The following is a 22261-nucleotide window of genomic DNA, read 5'->3' as shown; positions in this document are numbered from 1 at the left end:
GTGGAATAAAGCAATCTTGCACCTCCCTTGGAGTTGGTCACTGGGTTTTAACCCTCCAGGCTATTTTAGGGTCATTCTATTTCCTGCACTTTTTCATGGACCGTACACCGTATTAGTCTATAATCTATACTTTTTGGACTATTGGTATCTGCACAGAGGAGGGTAGCGCTGAGAATTCTGTTTGTGGATAATCATGTGGGCTTGGGTGATCTCACTGTGTGTGCGCAAGTGTACATAAACCCCCCCCAACAATTCTCTTAATTGCTCCATTTTAGTCTGTTTATGATGCCACTAGAATTAGTTTGTTATCTACTGGATAAGTTTGTCTTGTTAGGAATAGAGCTGTCCTGTGCACACTTCTTGTGTTATCTCGAAAATCATCTTTAGCCCTCCTAGTTCTTATCATGGACTACCTAATTATTAGCCTTTGTTGTAGAGAGCACAGAAATGCTGTGTTGCCAGTCCACAACAGGACTTAAAATGATTGTAAAGTCTCATTTTTTTTTTTTAAATAACAAACATGTTCTACTTCCTCTGTGCAGTTGGTTTTGTACAGACCAGCCCAGATCTAATCTCTTCTCGGGTCCCTCTTCTCTGCTCCTGGCCCCTCCCTCCTGTTGAGTGCCCCCACAGCAAACAGCTTGCTATGATGGCACCTGAGCCAAGCTGCAGCTTCGTGTGTCCATTCACACATGGAGCTGTCATTCAGCCCCACCCTCTCTCTCTCCTGATTGGCTAACTGACTTTGACAGCAATGTAAGCCAGAGTGGCTCTATGCTGTGGGTGCCGATGTCAGCAACATTTTTTATTTATTTTGAATAATCAGTTAAGGTCAATGCCTTTAAATAAATAAAATGCTACAGGAAATTTTTATTGTCCTTCCCCAGCACGATCAATTTTCGTTTAATGTATATGCAGTACATCTGCAAAAAATCGGATACGAAAGACCGCGCATGATCTGAAGTTGCTGACAACCCAGAAGTCCAGGAGCAAACGTCCCCCCCCAAAAAAAAAAAAAAAAAAAAAAATCAGACGAGAAATTTCGTGAACATCATGCACTGTCAACTAAAAACGGTTATGGCCGCTGAGCATGAGAGAGAAAAATCGGAGGATATTTTGTCCGATTTTCGTCAAGTGTGTACGAGCCTTTACTCCCAAAATGCTCTTAAGCAAATTGAAGTACTGGTTTGTCCTATTATTTACAATGGAGATTTCTGCATTCATTTGCCTTTAAAGTTGTTTTTTTTTTTTTTTTGTGTAATTTTCCGTACATTGACCAGTAAACTCCTAAATTAGTTACTGATGCATGATAATCGGTGACCTATTGAAGGGAAAGTGCACTTTCACTGAGCATGGTTTAATTATTGCATTGCTTACCTTTTTTTTTTTTTTTTTTTTGTGCACGCTCCTACGTAATACTATTAATGCAGATAAGCTGCCCGAGGCAGGATGGACAAGCAATTGCAATCACTGCCTGTCTGCTTAAAGTGACTGTGTCACCACAATGGTGGCTGCCCTTGTAGGACCTTTTTTGGACATTTCGGGCTTTGTCTGACTTCTGTATGTCTGTCATAGTCCAGGAACAAACATGTAAATTAGTGTCAACTACTTATCCCTATACTCAAATTGAATTAAAAGAATCCCAACAGCAGCCATGGAACTAACATTCTCGGAGGAGCATTAAATGATGGCAGCCTTTATTAATGGATCATAAATGTGTTTCTTTAGCAATGGATATCTCCTATTATTTGAGATAAGATATCGGCAACACTGTTTTCAATACTGATATTTGTGAAACCGTAAAGCAAACCTGTTGTGTATCAGAAAGCAGGATGTGCAAATGTGCCTAAAATGAGTACAAATTTAACAATTTGATAACAATCCTTACCAGGGTATTAAGCTTGTTTGACCTCAACTAATCTTATGAATAATAAAAAAAAAAAAAAAAAATTTGCTTCTATTTTAAATATTCAACATAAATCTGCTATAAGCATTTGTTTCTTGAAGATGGAATCCAATAATGCTTATCTGTTTAAGTTTTAATGACTCTTTGAACTGGCTCCTCTACATTAACCACTTTACCACCGGAGGATTTTGCTGTCTTATGTCTAGGCCACTTTTTGCGATTCGGCACTGTGCGACTTTAACAATTGTGCGGTCATGCAAAGCCGTACCCAAACGAAATTTACGTCCTTTTTTCCCCACAAACAGAGCTTTCTTTTGGTGGTATTTGATCACCTGTGCAATTTTTACTTTTTGCGCTATAAACAAAAAAAGAGTGTAAATTTTGAAAAAAATAACTATTTTTCACATTTTTTTTATATGAAATTCCCCCCTAAAAAAAATGTAAAAATCAAAATTTTTTTACATTTTTGGCCAATTTGTTTTCTGCTACATATGTTTGGTAACAAAAAATCACAATAAGCGTATTTTGGTTTGCACAAAAGTTATTGTGTTTACTAACTAAGGGAAAGATTTCTGTCTTTTTTTTTTTTTTTTTTGCGGGACTGCGACATTGCGGCAGACAGATCGGACACTTGACTGACACTTTTGGGGGTACCAGTGACATTACTACAGTAATCCGTGCTATACATATGCACTGTTACTGTAAAAATTACTGGCAGGGAAGGGGTTAATTTTATTGGAGAGGGAGGGGTTAATGTATGCCTGTTGCTTACTGACGTGTGGAGGTGACTGAGTGACACAGGGACAGATCGCAGGTTCAGCTAAGCTGAACCCTGCAATCTGACCCTGCCTGTCACTTAGGAGATCCGCCCGCTTTGTTTACACAAGCGGGCGGATCTCCACACCCGATTCCCTGACGATCGGGGAAGAGCAGCGGCGATCGCCACCGCTCCTCCCCCTGGCCCGACTCCCGCTGTGACTGAATACAGCGGGAGCGAGCCTCCGGCGGCGCGCGCCGCCGATAAAAGGGAGTGTCTGCCGACGTAGGTCTACGTCGCCAGATGATAACGAACCACTGTGCCACAGTAGAGCTCTAGTGAGCAGTGGTTAATATGTCCACAAAGGTTCAGAGTTTGGTAATTCTAATTGGGTAGGGATGGTGTGAGTTGGTTACAGTGATTTCATACATGGAGATGGTGTATGATGTGAGCCACCCATGACCTACTGAACCATGGGGATCAATCGAATAATAAGGAAGTAGTTTAGTTGAAAGTATTCTGGCACATTACATGTGTGTGGAATTATCAGGCCTTTGTTGGTCTTTTTGCTGTAGCCAAAATTAAAATAAATACATTACATATTATTGTTTGGCTAGGCAGTATTTGTGAAGCTAAGAGCGTCTGAAACCTTTATTTCTCAAGGGCATTTAGAGGGAAAGCTGGCATATTTCTGGAATTAAATCATTAAGATGATTTCATGTGAAACAGTGCTTTTTTATGTATAGAACACTTCTCCACCCGCTGTACATAATTTTATCTATCAAATTGTTTCCGTTGCCATAAGACACATTAATAACATAAAGCAAACTTGGCCGTTGTGGGACGCCAGACTTGATGCCGTTATCTCTTCTGGCTTTACAAATTGAGAGTTGTGTCCAGTTTTTTTTTTTTATTTTAAAAATATGACCCAACACAAAATACTTGTTCTCATGATTGCCAGCAATCAATGGTTTTGTAGAAAGTTATTTTTTAACATTGTGGCATTTGATTGTTTTATTAAATATGCCTACTTTCTGTAGCATAACATTGGGCAAATCAGAAGGGCACTTTTGCAGTGGCTGAACTTTTCTGTGGAAACACTAGGTCTAAGATATGACTTTGTCTCACTGTGTCATGTAGGTGTCTCTTGGATTTAAAGGATAAGTTCATCTTTGGGAACATGTTACATGTTCCACCTGCAAAAAAAATATGAATTTATAATTTTTTTTTTTATACGAGGTGAACTTCTTAAGGGAAAGTGTGCTGCAGAAAATAGCACCATGGCATTATGTGGCACCATTCCCTGCAGGATTCAAAATCCACCTCCTGTCGAGGGGTGCTGTTTTTTTCCAATGGCTGGGCAGGGGAGGCTTTTCTTGGCCTGGAGTTGGGCTCTGACATATTGAGTATGTATGGCTGAGTAGCATGCAAAGGAAATGGGCTTGTCCCATGAGTTTGTTCATGGCCTGCAGCTAGACATTAATACATGGGCCAACCTGAAATAATTCTGAGTGTTGCTTATGACAGACAAAGGCCAGGAGCTACTAGGCTTTACTAAGCATCGCTCTGCTTCTTTTTATGGCCTTTAGTAGAATTGTTGCACTGTTCTTGGCCTTAGATGAACTGGGCTGCTTTTTTATTTGTCTTGTAAGCCATAAGGCTTAGTTCAATACAAGCAGTCACTGAGCACGTCTATAGCAAAGGACACTTGCCCCTACCATTGAAAGAAAGGGAGCGTTAATCTGTTTTATTACCTTTCAATATCCACTCAGCCTTTCTTATTTACATAGGAATCTCTATTCATGACTGTTAGTCTTTTTCTTTTTTTCATTGGTAATTTTGTCTTTGTCGTAGGCTTGTCACTTGTCTTCCTGTCCTCTCCTTTGTCCCCCTGCATTGTTTTCCCCCTCCGAAAGCAATTAAGTTTGTTATCCGTGCCAGTGGCACAAATCGGGGCCTCTTATTGTTAGGCAGTAGGAGACCAAGGTTTAGTTTTGTATTCCATCCCTTTAGGAGATTTGTTTCCTGATTTATAAATAAAGACTTTTCTGGGCATTATATTTTTGGAGCTGTATCTTCTTTGATTACAAGTGATGTTCGAATCCTCACACTCTTCAGTGTTAATCATAGGAGCAGCAGCAGTTACTTTTCATTTCTGCAGTAAGTGGGAGTCTTGTTTTCATTGGCACTCACTTCAGAGGTAGCAGAGGCGTGTTGGCCAGCGCACAGTTGTTCCTTTCACTCCACTCCATTGTCAGATTATTGCCCATTGTCATAACTGCCACGATAAGAACTGAATACTGATTATCGGCAGCTTATATCTGCTTTGGTTGTAGAGGTGCAAAGTGGATTACGAGGATCTGGCATAGTTCTGTAGAATCATTTTTGGCTTGGCCACCAAAAACATTTGTCCTAGGTCTTTAGACCTTCGGGTCACTTTCCAAAAATCCAGACCGTTCATTTCAGCAGCAAACTTCTCATAAGATATATATGTGCATTTGAGGCATGTTATTTATCTGTAAAAGTTCCCCTTGGGTAGACATCCAAAAGTCCTGAGAAAGCTTCTGGGCTGTGTGATGTCAGTAGAATAAGAGTTGCCCAACTGGAGCTCTTAAGTGGTTCTAAAGCATACCTAAAGCTTTTTAAACCTGAGCAGCAGCCTGATCCCGATCCAGCAATATGCACAAGAGCAGCAGCTCTCACAGCTGTCGCCCTCCTGACCAGGCAAATTAATAGCAGGAGTCATTGGCTTCTGCTGCTGTCAGTCAATGACAAGGGGGATGGGGCTAAGCTGCCTGATCTGTGCCAATTGGCGCAAGCCAGCATGAGTGCCCCCATAGAAAGTGGCTTTCTATGGGGGCACTCTTCGAAGAAGAGAAGCCTGGATCGCATACTGGGTACCCCAGAAGAGGAGGATCGGAGCTGCTCTGTGCAAAACCACTTGCCTACAGAGCAGGAAAGTAATAACATGTTTGTTTTTATTTGTTTTGAAAATGAAGTTTTGTTATTTTTAAGATTTCCCCCTTTGCTTTTTCTCAGGTAGCATCATAGATGGTTATGTAGGGAGGGGAGGGGCAGAGTAGCTGGGCCAGCACAAAGTGTAAATTAGAAGCTCCCTGTAAAGGAGAGGGGCTGTGCTAGGGAAGTTACTTTTCGGAAGTAGTCAGATGTTGTTGCAAGCTCTAAGGCAAGTTGCCAGTGGATAAAAATCCATGTATGAAAGGAAAAGCATTGCATTGGAAGTTTTTAAAATACTTTCTGCGCTTTTACGTGAAATTTTTAAAAGTTTGTGTTGGGATCCCTTTAACCGAGTGTTTTAGAGCTGAGCTGGTTCACACTACTCCGAGTCGCCTGACAAGTCGGAGTAGTGTGAACCGGCTCTTAGAAATTTTACATGCTTGATAAGTAATAATGTTTTATAACTGAACAGTCGCTTGTGATTCAGTACTTGACTGTAATTGGTATTGCGTTTAGCCTCCTATTTGCAAAGTGAGTTTTTTAAGACTTTGCCAAACATTTAGTCGGCTGTGTGTATGGAAATATCACTGCCACTATGTCCTTATTATTTTAGGTTAGAAAATAATCAAATTTACTAATCTATAACTTAGAATTTATTGGAAGGTTGGGAAGGAAGGATTTTCCGGCACATAGATTCTTTAAAAAATCAATTTTATTCAAATAACATAACACAAAAAGCAATCATGAGAAACACACAAAACATATAAACAAACAAAACAGAAAATATTGATTAAAAATTGACTGGAGCCAAAATGGGTTAACCAGTCAGAAATGAATAACATACAGCAGTTCTATTTGATGTAATCATACACATATTCATATTATTAGTCACATAATGCGACTACATGTACATATTTATATACTTAGAAACGTGATGACAGAAATTAGTAGTACGCTTGATCAGGTTGCTCTACATGTTTCGCCTCATAAAGAAGCTTCATCTGGAGCCTGCTTGTGATCAAAGAAAATGGTTCTATATAGGATAGAAACATACAGAGTTACTGATGGTATAGGTAGTTTTCAAACTTTGTATTATAATAATGAACATCTAAAATCAGAGAACTACATGCATGTTCATAGTGGTGTATTCAGTCACCGGCTGGGTCAGTGCAAACCAGGTGAGCGGCTAAACTCCATGGGCGCAATGGGCAGTGCACCCCGGAGGTCACCCATAGAATCACATGTGGGGGGCCACGCAGTGCTTATTTTATCTATTGGATATAAGGAGGTGGTATATATACCAAAAAATAGCTGGGTACATACATACCTGTATAATTGTTATGCAGGACAACTGTCACCGCAGACAAATGGTAATGAATAACGAAGGGACAATCATGGATAGGTACAGAGCTCGGTATATATAGAGAGAAGATTAACCCAGGGGTAGTGGAGCCTGGGAGCCACCTGGATAAGGATGTAATAGCATACCCATTAGTACTAGTGTTAGGTAATATTTATTGTCTATAAGGACTTATAGAAGGTTGTAGAGCCATAAGTAAGTATATAGGTGAATCGTGATGAAAGACTGATATACACCTCCCAAGAAAAACCGTGTGGAGACATATAGGAGTAAACAAGTACACACAGTAGTATCTTACCAAACAAATTGTATGTTTTTTGACATACTAACACCTGTTGGCATATCCACATGGCCTTCCTCCATGTAATATATGGAGAGATGCTTCCATAGTACAATTTGTTTGGTAAGATACTACTGTGTGTACTTGTTTACTCCTATATGTCTCCACACGGTTTTTCTTGGGAGGTGTATATCAGTCTTTCATCACGATTCACCTATATACTTACTTATGGCTCTACAACCTTCTATAAGTCCTTATAGACAATAAATATTACCTAACACTAGTACTAATGGGTATGCTATTACATCCTTATCCAGGTGGCTCCCAGGCTCCACTACCCCTGGGTTAATCTTCTCTCTATATATACCGAGCTCTGTACCTATCCATGATTGTCCCTTCGTTATTCATTACCATTTGTCTGCGGTGACAGTTGTCCTGCATAACAATTATACAGGTATGTATGTACCCAGCTATTTTTTGGTATATATACCACCTCCTTTAATCCAATAGATAAAATAAGCACTGCGTGGCCCCCCACATGTGATTCTATGGGTGACCTCCGGGGTGCACTGCCCATTGCGCCCATGGAGTTTAGCCGCTCACCTGGTTTGCACTGACCCAGCCGGTGACTGAATACACCACTATGAACATGCATGTAGTTCTCTGATTTTAGATGTTCATTATTATAATACAAAGTTTGAAAACTACCTATACCATCAGTAACTCTGTATGTTTCTATCCTATATAGAACCATTTTCTTTGATCACAAGCAGGCTCCAGATGAAGCTTCTTTATGAGGCGAAACATGTAGAGCAACCTGATCAAGCGTACTACTAATTTCTGTCATCACGTTTCTAAGTATATAAATATGTACATGTAGTCGCATTATGTGACTAATAATATGAATATGTGTATGATTACATCAAATAGAACTGCTGTATGTTATTCATTTCTGACTGGTTAACCCATTTTGGCTCCAGTCAATTTTTAATCAATATTTTCTGTTTTGTTTGTTTATATGTTTTGTGTGTTTCTCATGATTGCTTTTTGTGTTATGTTATTTGAATAAAATTGATTTTTTAAAGAATCTATGTGCCGGAAAATCCTTCCTTCCCAACCTTCCAATAAATTCTATGCAAAATTTGAGGATTGGCACCTTTAACAGTAACTTAGATGCTCAGATGGCTGCTATCTGATTGCATTATTATCAAACGATAATCTATAACTTACATCATAAAATATCTAAGACCCTAACTATTTCATATTATAGCTGTAACACACGTTTTTGGTAATTTATCCAAAATTTCAAACCCTAAACCTTTTTGACTTTTTTTTTTTCTCCCAAGTTTAGTGAAAGTATTAACTTCTCGTCTGCTGGTCTATCCTAGCCTGATATCTAAAATGTTTGAGGGGATTCAGCTGCCTAATAAGTATGTTGTGCTTCAGATGATTTCCAGAATCTTTTACATACTAGTCCGGATACAAATCTTTGCTGTTCACTGCTGTAGGTGGAGAATGAACTGCATTGGGCATCTGCTGTGTCCTCCTGGCCTAAAGAATTAAGATGCACATAGAGGTGCTAACGAGAGGAATACTGGAAATCTGCATGCATGCTGTGTGCACAAATGTCAGCCTTTGGTCTTATAGCAGGGACGTGCATGAATGTGTGACAATGCCAGAGCTGCATTGTAGGAGTGTTGTCACAGTGGAACAGGAAGCAGAAGTAAACTCATGGATTACAAGGTAACAGAGCTGCAGGAAAAACAAAAAAAGCCTGGGCTGTGTGGTGTTTTTTTGGTTTACATAGTCTCCACAAGCTGTATTGGTGTTTTGTTTTTTTTCTAAAGTTTTTATGTGCTCAAGTGGTGATTACTTTATCACACTTTTTTTTTTCCCCTGGTTTTAGTCTGACTATATGAAGTCTTTCATTTTGTGACTTAAATAGTATAGCTTGCGGACCCTTGAAGGTTGAGATTTAAAATCTTAATTGAATATTTACTGCCTTGTTCCATTTACAAGCCCTTTGTCTTTTAGTTTGTAGTGCTTTCTCTTCTAGTGAAGTTTGCTGTTAATCGGTTGGGCTTTTACTGAAAGCTGAGACTTTATTATATACACTTTTGTGTTGTTTTTTTTTTTTTTTTTATAGCACCATTCTCCCTTTTCTGTTGAAAGGAAAGGCCTGGGTGAAACGATTACATTCTTTACTCCCATCCCCTAAAGCAATAGTCATTTGCTGCGCTGGCCAAAGACACTTCAGCGGTTCCGAGGATAACAAGATGGCTGACAGCTTGGAATGCAGCTTTTATCAGGAGCAGAAACTGGCAATGTTCCCTACCTTATTTCCCTTCTAAACTGGCTTTTCCAAGAGCAGCTGTGCAGTACTTGGTTATGGTTTGTACCTCTGTGCCATTCTACAGCCAGGACTTTTTAGGAAATGTATTCCTTTTTAACTTCAGCAAACATGGAGTTTGTCCTAAAACTCCTACCCAATCAATCAATTGATGGCAAAATGTATTTATTTTATTTATTGTATAGAGCGGTAAAAGAGAAGTTTTTTGTAGCTGTCTGTTAACCCTGTTATTTGTACTAGTGACCATTATTGCTGAGAGAGATTCAAAAGTTTTTGAGTTGTCTTCAGAACAGAAGGTAGGGGAAATCTTCCTACGGGGACAACTGTCTAAGGCCCATTTCACACTGATACAGTGCGGTTTGACCACATTACCACCACGTGCCCCTTCCAGTAAATCTCTGTCAAAATCGATGGCACAACTATAAGCCTATACCTGCATGCCAAGGTTCTAGGTGTAGGCTTAGACTCTGAACTCTCCTTTAAGCTCCACATCCAATCACTGTCAAAATCTTGCTGCCTCAACCTTGGCAACATTTCCAAAATAGGCCCCTTTCTAACCAATGCCACAGCAAAGCTCTTATTTCACTCTCTGGTCATCTCTCGCCTCGACTACGGCAACTCCCTTCTCTCCAACCACTGTCCAAATCTTGCTGCCTCAACCTCCGCAAAATCTCCAAAATAGGCCTCTTTCTAACCAATGTCACAGCAAAGCTCTTAATTCACTCTCTGGTCATCTCTCACCTCGACTACGGCAATTCCCTTCTCTCGAACCACTGTCCAAATCTTGCTGCCTCAACCGCCGCAAAATCTCCAAAATAGGCCCCTTTCTAACCAATGTCACAGCAAAGCTCTTAATTCACTCTCTGGTCATCTCTCGTCTCGACTACGGCAACACCCTACTCATTGGCTTACCTCTACATTGGCTATCCCCCCTTCAATCCATCATGAATGCTGTTGCCAGACTCATCCACCTTACCAATTGCTCTGTCTGCGCTACTCCTCTGTCAGTCCCTCCACTGGCTTCCGCTTACACAAACAAATTAAATTCAAAACACTAACAACTTACAAAGCCATCCACAATTTAGCCCCCAGCTACATCACTAGCCTAGTCTCCATTTACCAACCTAATCCTTCTCCTCATTCCTAGTTAAGGCCTCCTGCTCTCTAGTTCTCTTGTCTCCTCCTGCCATGCTCGCTTCCAAGACTTTTCCAGAGCCTTTCCAATCCTATGGAACTCCTTTCCCCAATCTGTCTCCTCACTGACTGACTTTGATTGCAGTGAGAGCCAATGGCGCCGCTGCTGTGTCTCAGCCAATCGGGAGAGAGAGTCCCTGATGGCCGAGGGACTCGTGGAAATCGCTGGATAGGAATGGGGCTCAGGTAATTGTTGGAGGGGCTGGGGAGGCTGCTACACACACAGAAGGCTTTTTATCCTATTGCATAGAATGCTTTATGATTAAAAAAAACCTTCTGTCTTTACAACTCCTTTAACAATGAAAGAGAATGCATCACAATACACATACAACACTGCGTTACCATGCGTTGTGATAATGTGCATAAACCCCATTTTTATTGTATGTACTCTGATGTGAATGAACCCTAAATGTCTATATAACTGGCAGAGAATGATTCCTTTTGGTTTATAGTAGATTACTAATAAGCTTTTGGGAGGAGCTTATGATATACTCTTGTATACGAAGAGGCCAAAATTCCACAGCGGTAAGGTATACTAATGAGGAGATAATGAAAGAATGCGTGGTTGGACTGTCATGGAGCCGGGATTCATTTGTGAAGATAAAATTCTCGTTTGTCCTGTAACTGTAGATGCTGATGTGAGTTGGGTAATAATAGCAACTATCTAAAGGATCAGTGCAGGGGGAATTCTGTTTTAGTTTTTTGTCCCCTGTCCATTGTATCTGCTGAGAATAATGTAGTAGGTTGTGGAATGCATTTTCTTGGAAATGTATTCAGAGAACATGGTTGCTTCTCTGACATTGGTCTGTTGGGTCAGGCTTTGAACATGCCTCACTGCTCATCCAAGGGACATAAAAACATTCTTGTGTGGCTCAAAGACCATTGTGTTTTACTTTTTATTTTTATTGCAAGCTGTTTGTTGAGCAGAGGTCTTTGTACTTCAGTTGTTGTTTGTTTAGGAGGGTACCAGTAGGCTCTACAACGTGAAACGCTCAGTGACTGAGAATGGAGGCTTGCAAAACTGTAACACAAAGTAGACCTACATAGCTTTGTTCTTTATGTGTATGACCTATCTTCAGTTAACTGCCTGTGTCGCTTTTTGCTTGTGCTTTTCCAAAGGGCATATATGATGTCATGTCCTTAAGTGATATTGAAGGTTTATTTTTTTTTTTTTTTAATATATTGTCTCTGTGCAATGAATCTGTTGGTTGCATGTAAAAATTGCTCGCTCCCAAAGGAGGAAGGACTTCTAGGTATTGGCACATTTGCATACAGGTTTAGCATTGAGGGGCCTTTCTGTGGAAGTGTTATCCCTATTAAAAACCAGCAGTGGAAATAGTCACTTTAAAGCATTTTTGTGTTTTGTGTTTTTTTGTTTTGTCCTAATATATTTTACTACTTCTTAGTATCTTTACAGTCAGGACTCTGTGCTATACCCAGTTCACGTACTGCTATGCTTGCAGGCTCCTTGACAGTGGCTGATACTGGGTGTGAACAGCCTTTATATTTAATGTACCAACAATAGGTTTTAGGGCAGGATTAGGCAGAGGACAGGCATGTTTTTTTTTTTTTTTTTTTCAAAGAGGGGGAGGGTGTGCGTAAATGTAGACCACCTGACTGCATATGTCACCACATCATGCTGTAGGTCCTGAACTGAAACACAGCTTGGTTGAGGTAGGGGCAGGTGGAGTTGTATAAAAGCCATGGGCGAAGAATGAACCACTTCTGCCTGGCAGCACTAGGGACGTCTGTTCGAATATATAAGTATGTGTGTGTGTGTGTGTATATATATATATATATATATATATATGTATGTGTGTGTGTGTGTGTATATGTATATATATATATAATACACAAAACAAGAAAAAATGGCCCGTGGGACTTTATATGAGGTGCGTGCTCAGTGGCTGAAAATAATGACATGCACAATATATGAATAAAACCACATAACATTTTATTACATTGTAAACAAACATGGCAATGTATATGCTCAAAAACACATAAAATAGCTCAAAGGCTCAAATATGAATGGCATATGACATGAATGATATGTAAACAAATTTTGATATGCATCTTGGTGTATCCTCTTGATGATAAATACCATAATTGATACTATGAGATAGTAGAATATACATTGTGGTCTGACGCGTTTCGGGAGAAACATCTCCCTTCCTCAGAGACCAATGCGTTCAAGGTATCTCTATAGAAAATAATCATATATTAGAGTCTGCAGTAGGGATAGAATTTGAATAAAAGAATTCAACCAAAACATGGGAGCTCAAGGGAGTACTGTATACTCACAAGTCAACGGAGCTCGAATAGCAAAAATGCACTCTTGCATGGCAGCGGTGCGTCTCGTCTAACCCGGGAGCTGAAGCGTCCCAATGTGACCGCAGCCAGAGAGGGGGGTCCATGGCAGGCAAGTGTGTATGTGATGGGGGACCTTCCATATCTGTTGTGTATAAATAAGTAACAAAATAATCAAAGTGTAGCATATGGGCTACCAAAAGTGAAAATAACATATGTGATTTTGTATCAGGTAGGAAGGGCTAATATATATATATATATATATATATATATATATATATATATATATATATATATATATATATATATATATATATATATATATATATATATATAATATATATACACATATATATATATATTTGGACACAGGCACGATTTTTTTTTTTTTTTTTTTTTTTCATGTATTTACCAAAACCTATTCAAGCTATAGTTATATAATGGATATGGGCTGAAAGTGCACACTCTGTTTTTATTTGAGGCTACGTTTGCAATGGCACCCCAAACGCTATGCGATGTTGCCGCGATTTCCGCCTGCCGAATCGCGTTAACATCGCGCAAACAGAATCGTGGGACGCATGACGCACAAAAGAAGCTCTTGTATCTTTTTTGGGCATCATGCGTCCCGCGATTTTGTTTGCGCAATGTTACCGCGATTTGGCAGGCGGAAATCGCGGCAACATCGCATAGCGTTTGGGGTGCCATTGCAAATCACGGTCATCGCACAGGCGTCCTGCGATTTTTGCAATGATTTCCGGATCGTGGGCAGAATCGTGGTGATTCTGCCCTGATCCACTACGCCCACATGTGAACGTAGCCTTAGAGTGGAGAAGGATCAGAACACCTGTCATATTTTATTGCTGGCTATGTTTCCACTAGGGAGTTTTTCCCTTTTTGTCCTGTTTACCATTATTGAAAGTAAAGGAAAATCCCAAATTTGGGTTGTCCCCAGAAAAGAAATAGAGCGAAAATATTCAAATTGAGGCTCTAGTTGCGGTGACCTGGGGGTCCCCAAAGAATTCCTTTCATTTGCAGGGATTTCCTCTAATTTCCTGTTTTGGCTATGGGGCAGAAAGTGAAGGGAAATCTCCACAATGGGACACCGATGGCAAAAAAAGAAAAGATGGGATTTATAACTCTCTATTGCTTTGTCCAAAATGAAAAGGTGTTCCTTCTGGCTGACAGTCCTCTTATTTCGATGGATAGGAGGTTCTGTCTGGAGCGGTGCCCGCCTGGTTCCTTGTATGGTGACTAACTGTCCCCCCCCCTTCCTCTCCCCCTGGAGAGTTTTGGGGTGGACGTGGGCCCCTCTTTGGGACGATCGATCCCTAGAGTTCCTCTGCTTCCCGTTGGGCACCCCCCCCATGGTGGTCCCTGTGAGCCATCTCAACCCCCCCCCCTTCACTTGCACTTGGGCTGTGGGGGGGCCTAGTTCACCTCCTCGGGTGGGGGCAGGATGCTGTGCTGGCGATAGGGGCCAATGGATGGGCCTCAGGGTTCTCCGCTTCCTCTGCAACCACTTCCAGATGGATCGGAGACAGACAGTGATTTAGGCCTTTTCCCCTCAAGGGTCAGGTTCCTCCTTTCCCTTTCAAGGCACACTCTACTCGGGCGCTCAGTGCCTCCTGGGCCTTCCGTCATCAGGTGTCAGTTTGCAAAGCAGCCACCTGGTCGTCGGTGCACACTTTCCCAAAGTTCTATAAAGTGAATGTGTTGGCATCTGCGGATGCTTCCTTTGTCCACAAGGTTTTGCAAGCTGCTGTTTAGAGGACCTTGTCCTCTTTGAGGGTGTATTGTTCTTTTTCAGGTGGGCTTTAGTTGTTTTGGTTGAGCTCCTGTTTACCTGGTTGGCTATAGTTTAGCCTTCGGGGTTTTTTTTTTTTACCGCTGTTCCTACCCCTCATGTTTAACACTGCTTCAATGAATGAAAGAGAAAATGGGATTTTTGACTTACCGTAAAATCCATTTCTCTAATGTTCATTGACAGACACAGCACCCACCCCTCTATGGAATTGTAATTCTTCTGGCACTGCTTGTAACAAAACTGAGTACATATAGCAGAGCGAGGGAGTATTGGTCCCTGGGACTGCCCATAGGCGTAGTCATACTTTTTTTTTTTCGTGCCTTGTGTCCTCATTTAGGAGGTAGTATAACCCAATGGTTAAGAAGATCGGGAGCTGTGTCCGTCATGGAACATCAAAGAAATGGATTTTACGGTGAGTCAAAAATCCCATTTTTGCATAGTTCTGCTTAAATTTAGAAAACGGATGTGAGTTTGGCATACTTTTTTTTTTTTCCCCGTTTGAGATGACTTTTTTAAATTGCAGCATGATGGCAGTATGCATAAATAACGTCTGTATGGCGTAAATGGGCCCTATTTACACAGCTATGCTCCGCGCTCATGTTTCTAATTCTGAAATTCTGTATTTTATGACAATATTTTCAAGTATGTTTTCTTTGTCATATTTTTACCAATATGTTTCATCATTTTCTATCCTTTTCTCTATTGGCTGTGTGCCTTTCAGTTTAATGTGGTTTGCCTCTTTGCTGAATGACTAAGAAAAAAAATAGTTGCAGAAAAGTCACTTAGCATAAGTCTGAACAAGCCCTTACTATGGATTTTCAATCAAGTGGTAAAGTGCAATTAGTGCTGTGTATGTTCGATTAACTATAGAAAAAAAAAAAAAATCTACACACCTACTTTTTAAACCTAATTGTATGTACACAAGACTAAAGCTGGTCACAAACTGTGACTTTTGCCCAGTTCCTGATGAAATTTGCTTTGTTGGTGGCCCTGTCCTTCCTGTCCTGTTTGACATCTTTCCATTGAAAACTCTGGGCTGAAAATTGTGGACTGCATATGGAGGCTGTTATTCGCCAGATGTGGCCACTGTTCATATATGTTCCCCAGGTTGTGTGTGGGGTGTAGCTGCAGTACTTGAAGAAATCCCCATAGTAACATAGGAAGACCATCAGACAGGTTATGACCTTGGTGGGTATATATTCCAGGACCTACACTACAGTGGAACAATGATATGGTGCGTCAGTAGTTTTGCTGAAGATTTTAGAAAGTCACAAAACTGGTTGTATTTGCTTCAGTAGCAATGCATTAACTGAAATAGAATACAGGCCCAAGAAAGTTTATCTTCTTAACAGGTCAGGTTATAGATGGCCTTTGGGATGGAGCCCTGTGACCTTTAGTAGGTTTCTAGCTTTGGTCTATATTTTGGCATAGAGTGATTGACAGATGTAAACTATTTTGACCAGTGGTTCACTGAGCTTATGCCCAGTACACACGATCCGAAAATCGGACGACGTTCCGTCCGTTTTTTTTTTTTTTTTGTTTGCTAGGAACTCTCAATAATATTTGCAAACAGGAGAGGTTACTTACGATACGAATTTTCTCGGACGATGATTCAAAAGCTTCCGATATGCGTAACCACGCTGTAGCGTGTGAGGGGAAATGATGTCTACTGCTCATGCGCTGTCTACTGCTCACCATTTTTTTCGGACGAACAACATACTGATAATACGATTATCGTACGATGTGTTATAATACGATCAAAATTTTTATGCTTGCACGACCGGATAATATCGGGCGAACTGTCGCGATCGCCTCTCGTAAACTGTGTACTAACGATCAGATTATCGTCCGATCTTTTCACAAGCGTTATTTTTCGCCCGATTTTCGGATCGTGTGTACGGGCCATTAGAAAACTTTGGAAGATTGTCTGGTTACATCTTGAGTCAATATGGAGTCACAGGTGTTCTCCAGCTACTTAATAAGTGCTTCAATTAAAGTTGTGACATCCCTATATTCTCCTTTAAAAGTTTGCCTTTATTACCTCATTGCTGGCCCATTTATAGGGTTCTGAATGACAGGCGGCAAATTTCCAGATCATGTGCATTTTGAATAGCTGTCACAATGGTCGCTTCATCAGGAGCTCCCCCCTCCTGCTCCCCAAATGGAAATGGTGGCTGAGAGCAGGCATGCACCATGGAAAAATATGTGCGAGATGTGGGCAGTGGGCCGCATGAATATATTAGTTGGCCGGAGAGAGGTCAAAGTTGCAACAAGTTAGGTTTCTTCATCGGATATTTTTATGTTTCAATGTTTTTATTGAAGTTTTGTAAAGAAAGTTTTAACAGTGCACAAGGAGCCAACATGGCTCAATTACTTCTTATGTATGCAGTAAATATCTCAGAAAACAGGGAGATACAATGGTGCCAATGCAAAATAAAACACAAAATCAAAAATGAGTAGTCAATAAGACTGTAACCTAAAATGTAAACTGAAGTTAGGCATCCAACCATCAGTGTGGAAGCATAGCGACACATGGACAGACAGTGCCCCCGCCATTACACACCACAGGACCGACGGTCCGGGTCCGACCCCCCCAATGGCGCCCCTACGGGAACTTACTGCGCCCTTCTGGGGGGGACGACCCCCAACCCCGGCCCCAATACCAAGCCCTCCACTAGTGGGGGGCACAGCCTGTCGTCCGTGCACTGTCAGAAAATACCAGGAAAAAAGAGAAAAAGAAAAAGAAAGAAAGAGAAGAAGAAAAAAAAAAAAAAAAAAAGGGGGGGGATCAGACTGGGGGAAAAGGAGGAAACAGCGGGGGAGGGCAGCAGGAATGGAAGAGTGAGAGAAAGGGAAGAAACATCAGCGGCTATTGAAAAAGTAGAGGGTCGAGGGTCGACACCCAGGCCCCGTCCACCCCACCGGGGGAAATTGCCCCAGCAACAACTCGTCCAAGGCTATGAGGGGCCCGCCAGGTACCTTTATCCAGGGGTCCCAAGTTTTATCAAACATTCGCATCCTATCATTCAAAATTGCCACCATCCGTTCGTTTAACATGATCCAGGTCAGTTTGGCTTTCAAGAGCTCAAATGGCACCACGGGGGTTCGCCACGAGCGGGCTATGGTTATTTTAGCGGCTAAGAACACAAAGGCAATGAGGCGCTTAGCGGGTTTAGTTGCCCCTTCCACTGGTTTACCCAAAAGGGCATTTTGGGGGTCCTTCGTCAAGTTGACTTGAGTCAAGGAGTAAACAAAATTGTAGACTCGGATCCAGAAGCGGCGGACTTTCGGGCAAGTCCACCACGTGTGGAGCACCGTGCCCGCCTGGCCACATCCCCGAAAGCAATTGGGGGATGCAGTGCTCACCGCCGCTGCCAGCCTGACCGGAACCATGTACCAACGCAAAAACACCTTAAAGTTTGCTTCTATCAGGGAAGTATTAAGTATGGATCTAGAGTTAAACTGTGCTAAAGTATTCCATTCCGCCCTGTCCAGAGACTCTCCCAGATCCTCCTCCCAGCGTAACATGTATGGTAGTTTACTGTCATCACCGTGGAGTATATTATAAATCGTAGATATGTAGCTGTTTTGTTTATCTAGTGTGCGGCAAAGATACTCCATTGGTGTGGAGGTAGTGATATCGCTCTTACGCCTAAGGGAGGCTGCAAAATGGGAGATCTGGGCGTAGCGAAAGTACTCCCCCTCAGGGAGGGAATACTTCTCCTGCAGTTCGGACCTGGTAAATAGTCCCCGGTGGTCGCATAAATCTGCCAACCTGAGAAGCCCCTTGTTCGTCCACCAGTCAAACATTGCCGGGGTTAGACCCGGCGGAAACAAAGGGTTGCCCAATAGGGGTGCTAGCGGAGCATGGAGGGACTTAAAGGAGTGCCTGCCCGACAGCCTATCCCAAACCCCCAGGGAGAGGGAGAGGGCGGGACAGAGCACCCCGGGTCTGTCCCTAGCTCTTAACCACAGCGCGTGGTGGACCGGAACCCCCAAGTGGGCCGCTTCCATGTGCATCCAAATCGGGAGAGGGTCCCGGGAGTGGAAGCGTACCAGTTGGGCCAACTGAGCTGCATGGTAATATTTGCTCAGTTCCGGGACCCCTAGTCCCCCTCTGAGTTTAGGGGTAAAAAGAGTCCGCCTATTGACTCTGGGCCTTTTGTCCCCCCATATAAACCTGATGACTAACCCCTGAAAATCTTTAAGATCAGTCATATTAAGCATTATGGGTAGAGTGCGAAACAGATACAACAATCTAGGCAATATGTTCATTTTCACCGAATTCAACCTACCGAACCATGACGGGGGGCTAGCAGACCAAGTTGCAAGACCTTCCCGTAGTTTTTTGTATAAAGGTGGGTAGTTACATGCATAAAGGGTAGTTATGGAGGCCGTGAGATGAATTCCAAGGTATGGCAGTGACCGTTCTTGCCAGGCAAATGGAAAGTTGTCCCTGAGGGCAGACAGGGTAGTATCATCTAGTGTTAGGTTTAAAGCCCGAGATTTGGAGGGGTTTATTTGGAGACCTGAGATGGACGCAAACTCCTCCATGTCCTTAAGTAAATTGGGGATAGAAATCAGTGGGGCCGAAATGTACATCAAGATGTCGTCCGCAAACAGGGCGCACTTATGCTCCACCCCCCCACATTGTATGCCCTTAATATCCGGGTTGGATCGCAATTTAATGGCTAATGGTTCCAGGGCTAAGATAAATAAGAGCGGGGATAAAGGACACCCCTGTCTAGTGCCCCTCCTAATGTTCAGGAAAGGGGATCCGTAACCCTTAATAGACAATTTCGCGACTGGGTCACTATATAACATACGGACGAGAGATAAAAAGCGTTGTCCAAAGCCAAAGCGCTCCAGTGTCTGTAAAAGATATTCCCAGGACAGGGAATCAAAGGCCTTGTGAAGATCGAGGGATAGTAGCATGCCCTTTCTGGGGCCTACGTTATCCCAGTTAGATTGGAGGGCTGAAATCACATCTATCGCACGCCGGGTCTGGTCGGGCGCCTGTCGGCCCTGCACAAAGCCGGCCTGGTCTGGATGTATATATTCCGCCAAAAAAGTGTTGAGCCTAGTTGCCAGCACCTTCGCCATAATTTTAAGGTCGACATTGATGAGCGATATCGGCCTGTAATTGAGACAGTCCCCATGGTCTTTGCCCGGTTTCGGCAGCACATGGATATACGCGTTATTTTCATATGTCGGGATGGGGGTTCCTGTTCTAATAGAATTAAAGTAGGAGCAAAGATGGGGGGTCAGGGTCTCGTGAAATTTTTTATAATAATGGCCTGAGAAACCGTCCGGTCCCGGCGCTTTATTAGGGTTGATGGATTTGATTGCTGCCAATATTTCTGTGGTAGAGAACTCCCTATCCATAATCTCCACATGGGGGGAGGAAAGGCTAGGGAGGGAGATGTCCTGGAAAAAGGCCGTTACCGCGGACTGTCTGGGCGGCTGCGGTTGGGAATAAAGCTTAGTGTAAAAGTGATAAAATTCGTTGACCACCAATTTGGGGTCCTGTGACCGGAGACCAGACCTAAGCCTCAGTTTTGGTAGCGCCGGGGAATAGAGTCTCGGGGCCAGCTTGCGGGCCAAAAGTGTGTGCGGTTTATCGCCCAGTGTGTAATAGCGATTTCTCGACCAGCGAATGGACTTTTCCGCTTTGGTGGTCAAGCTAAAATTAAGGGCCACCCGTGCCGCGTCAATTTTGTGTCTGATATCCACCCCAGGATTCCTCTTCTGCTCCCTTAGGAGGTCCCTCAGCTCCGCATCCTGACGCAGTATCTCCCCGTCGCGTTCCCTCTTTTTCCGGGAGGCAATCTGGATTAGCTTGCCTCTAATCGTCGCTTTATGCGCCGCCCATACCATGGCCGGGGATGTATCAGTCGATGGGTTGTCCAGAAAATATTGATGTAAGCAATCGGTCACTTCCTTAAGTATAAGGGGGTCATTCAGTAGGGAGGCATTGAGCCTCCAGGAGGAAAATTTAGGTTTAGTCCACAAGTCAGAGACAGTCATCACTACTGGGGAGTGGTCAGACCACGGGGTGGGGACGATTCGTGTCTTTAGTACAAACGGAAGGAGAGCCGACAATGCAAAGAGGTGGTCTATTCGGGCATACGTCTTATGCGCATGAGAGTAGTGGGTGAAATCGCGCGTCGTGGGATGATCATTCCTCCACACGTCCACCAAGCCCGTGGAGTGCAATAATCTAGCCAATTTCACCCCCAGACGCGGGGCATGTTTCAGAGAGGCACGCAAGGCATCCGACCTGTCCATGACCTGGTCCAAGGGGACATTACTGTCACCCCCAAACACTACATGTCCCGTCGCGCGCGGCATCACCACACTCAGCATTTCCTGGAAAAATTGAATTTGCCCCACGTTCGGAGCATAGTAGGAGACAAAGGTTACGTCGTGCTCATTTATTTTGCCCTGGACCATTAGGTACCTTCCCTCCCTGTCTCTGATCACCTCTTTAGGTATGAACGGGACCCTCTTGGCTATACAGACCGCCACCCCCCGTTTCTTATCCTCGCTATTAGACATGTAACAGATGGGAAATTTGGCGCTAAGCTTTTTGGGTGCGGAAGTGCGAGGGAAGTGGGTCTCCTGTAAGAGGAGGACATCGATTCCTTGTTTATGGTAAAACTGAAAGGCTTTTGTTCTCTTCACTGGTGCGTTAAGGCCCTGGACATTATGTGTCAGAATTTTAAAGTTACTTGGCAAGGGGTTCGTCATTGTGGTTCGGTAGGTTGTACTCGCCTGAATGTCATGATGGATGATCCGCCTTTCCTCCCCACCTCTGGGAATGAGCCAAAGGGGCCTGGATGTCGAGTAGCCGCCATGTCAGAGGGGAAAAAGAAAAAAGGGGTTAGAAGAGAGACAGTATAGTAAAAAAAAGAACACAAAAAAACAGAAGGACCCCCGCCTTCCCCCCCGCCGCCCATATGGCGGGGGGGGGGGCGTAGGGTATGCCAGTAGTACCAACAATTTATGCAATGTAAGCTGGTTGTGGGGTCCAGCACCCCATGTATATGCGCGAGGTTGTTCACTGCGCATAGCAGCGAGCAAGGTCGCAGAAAGTGGCATGCGGAAACAACCCGACTCGCTTCAATCCATGCCATAGAACCATGTAACTATAAAAGAAAACATAGTGAAACCATAACTTCTCAAATCACCGGTCAAATCCAATGGGAGACCCGCAGATCCCCTGATAACCCTCCGCCACCGATCAACCACAACATGGCCAACCGGCAGCTAGAGGAAAAAAAAAAATACAAAAAAAAAAAAACCCAACAAAACCCCCCCCCCCCCCCCCCAACATTCCCATCCC

General features: G+C 42.8%; 1 protein-coding gene across 1 annotated transcript in view; it reads left to right on the top strand.

Annotated features, from left to right (window-relative positions):
• Window positions 1–22261, top strand: part of GPC4 (glypican 4) — a 182780-nt gene that overhangs the window by 38061 nt on the left and 122458 nt on the right. The window lies entirely within an intron of this gene.

This window comes from Pelophylax lessonae (genome assembly GCF_965119305.1).
Source record: "Pelophylax lessonae genome assembly, chromosome: 7".
Taxonomy (NCBI): domain Eukaryota; kingdom Metazoa; phylum Chordata; class Amphibia; order Anura; family Ranidae; genus Pelophylax; species Pelophylax lessonae.
Note: the sequence above shows the minus strand (reverse complement) of the source record. Positions and strands in the feature narration are given on the sequence as shown.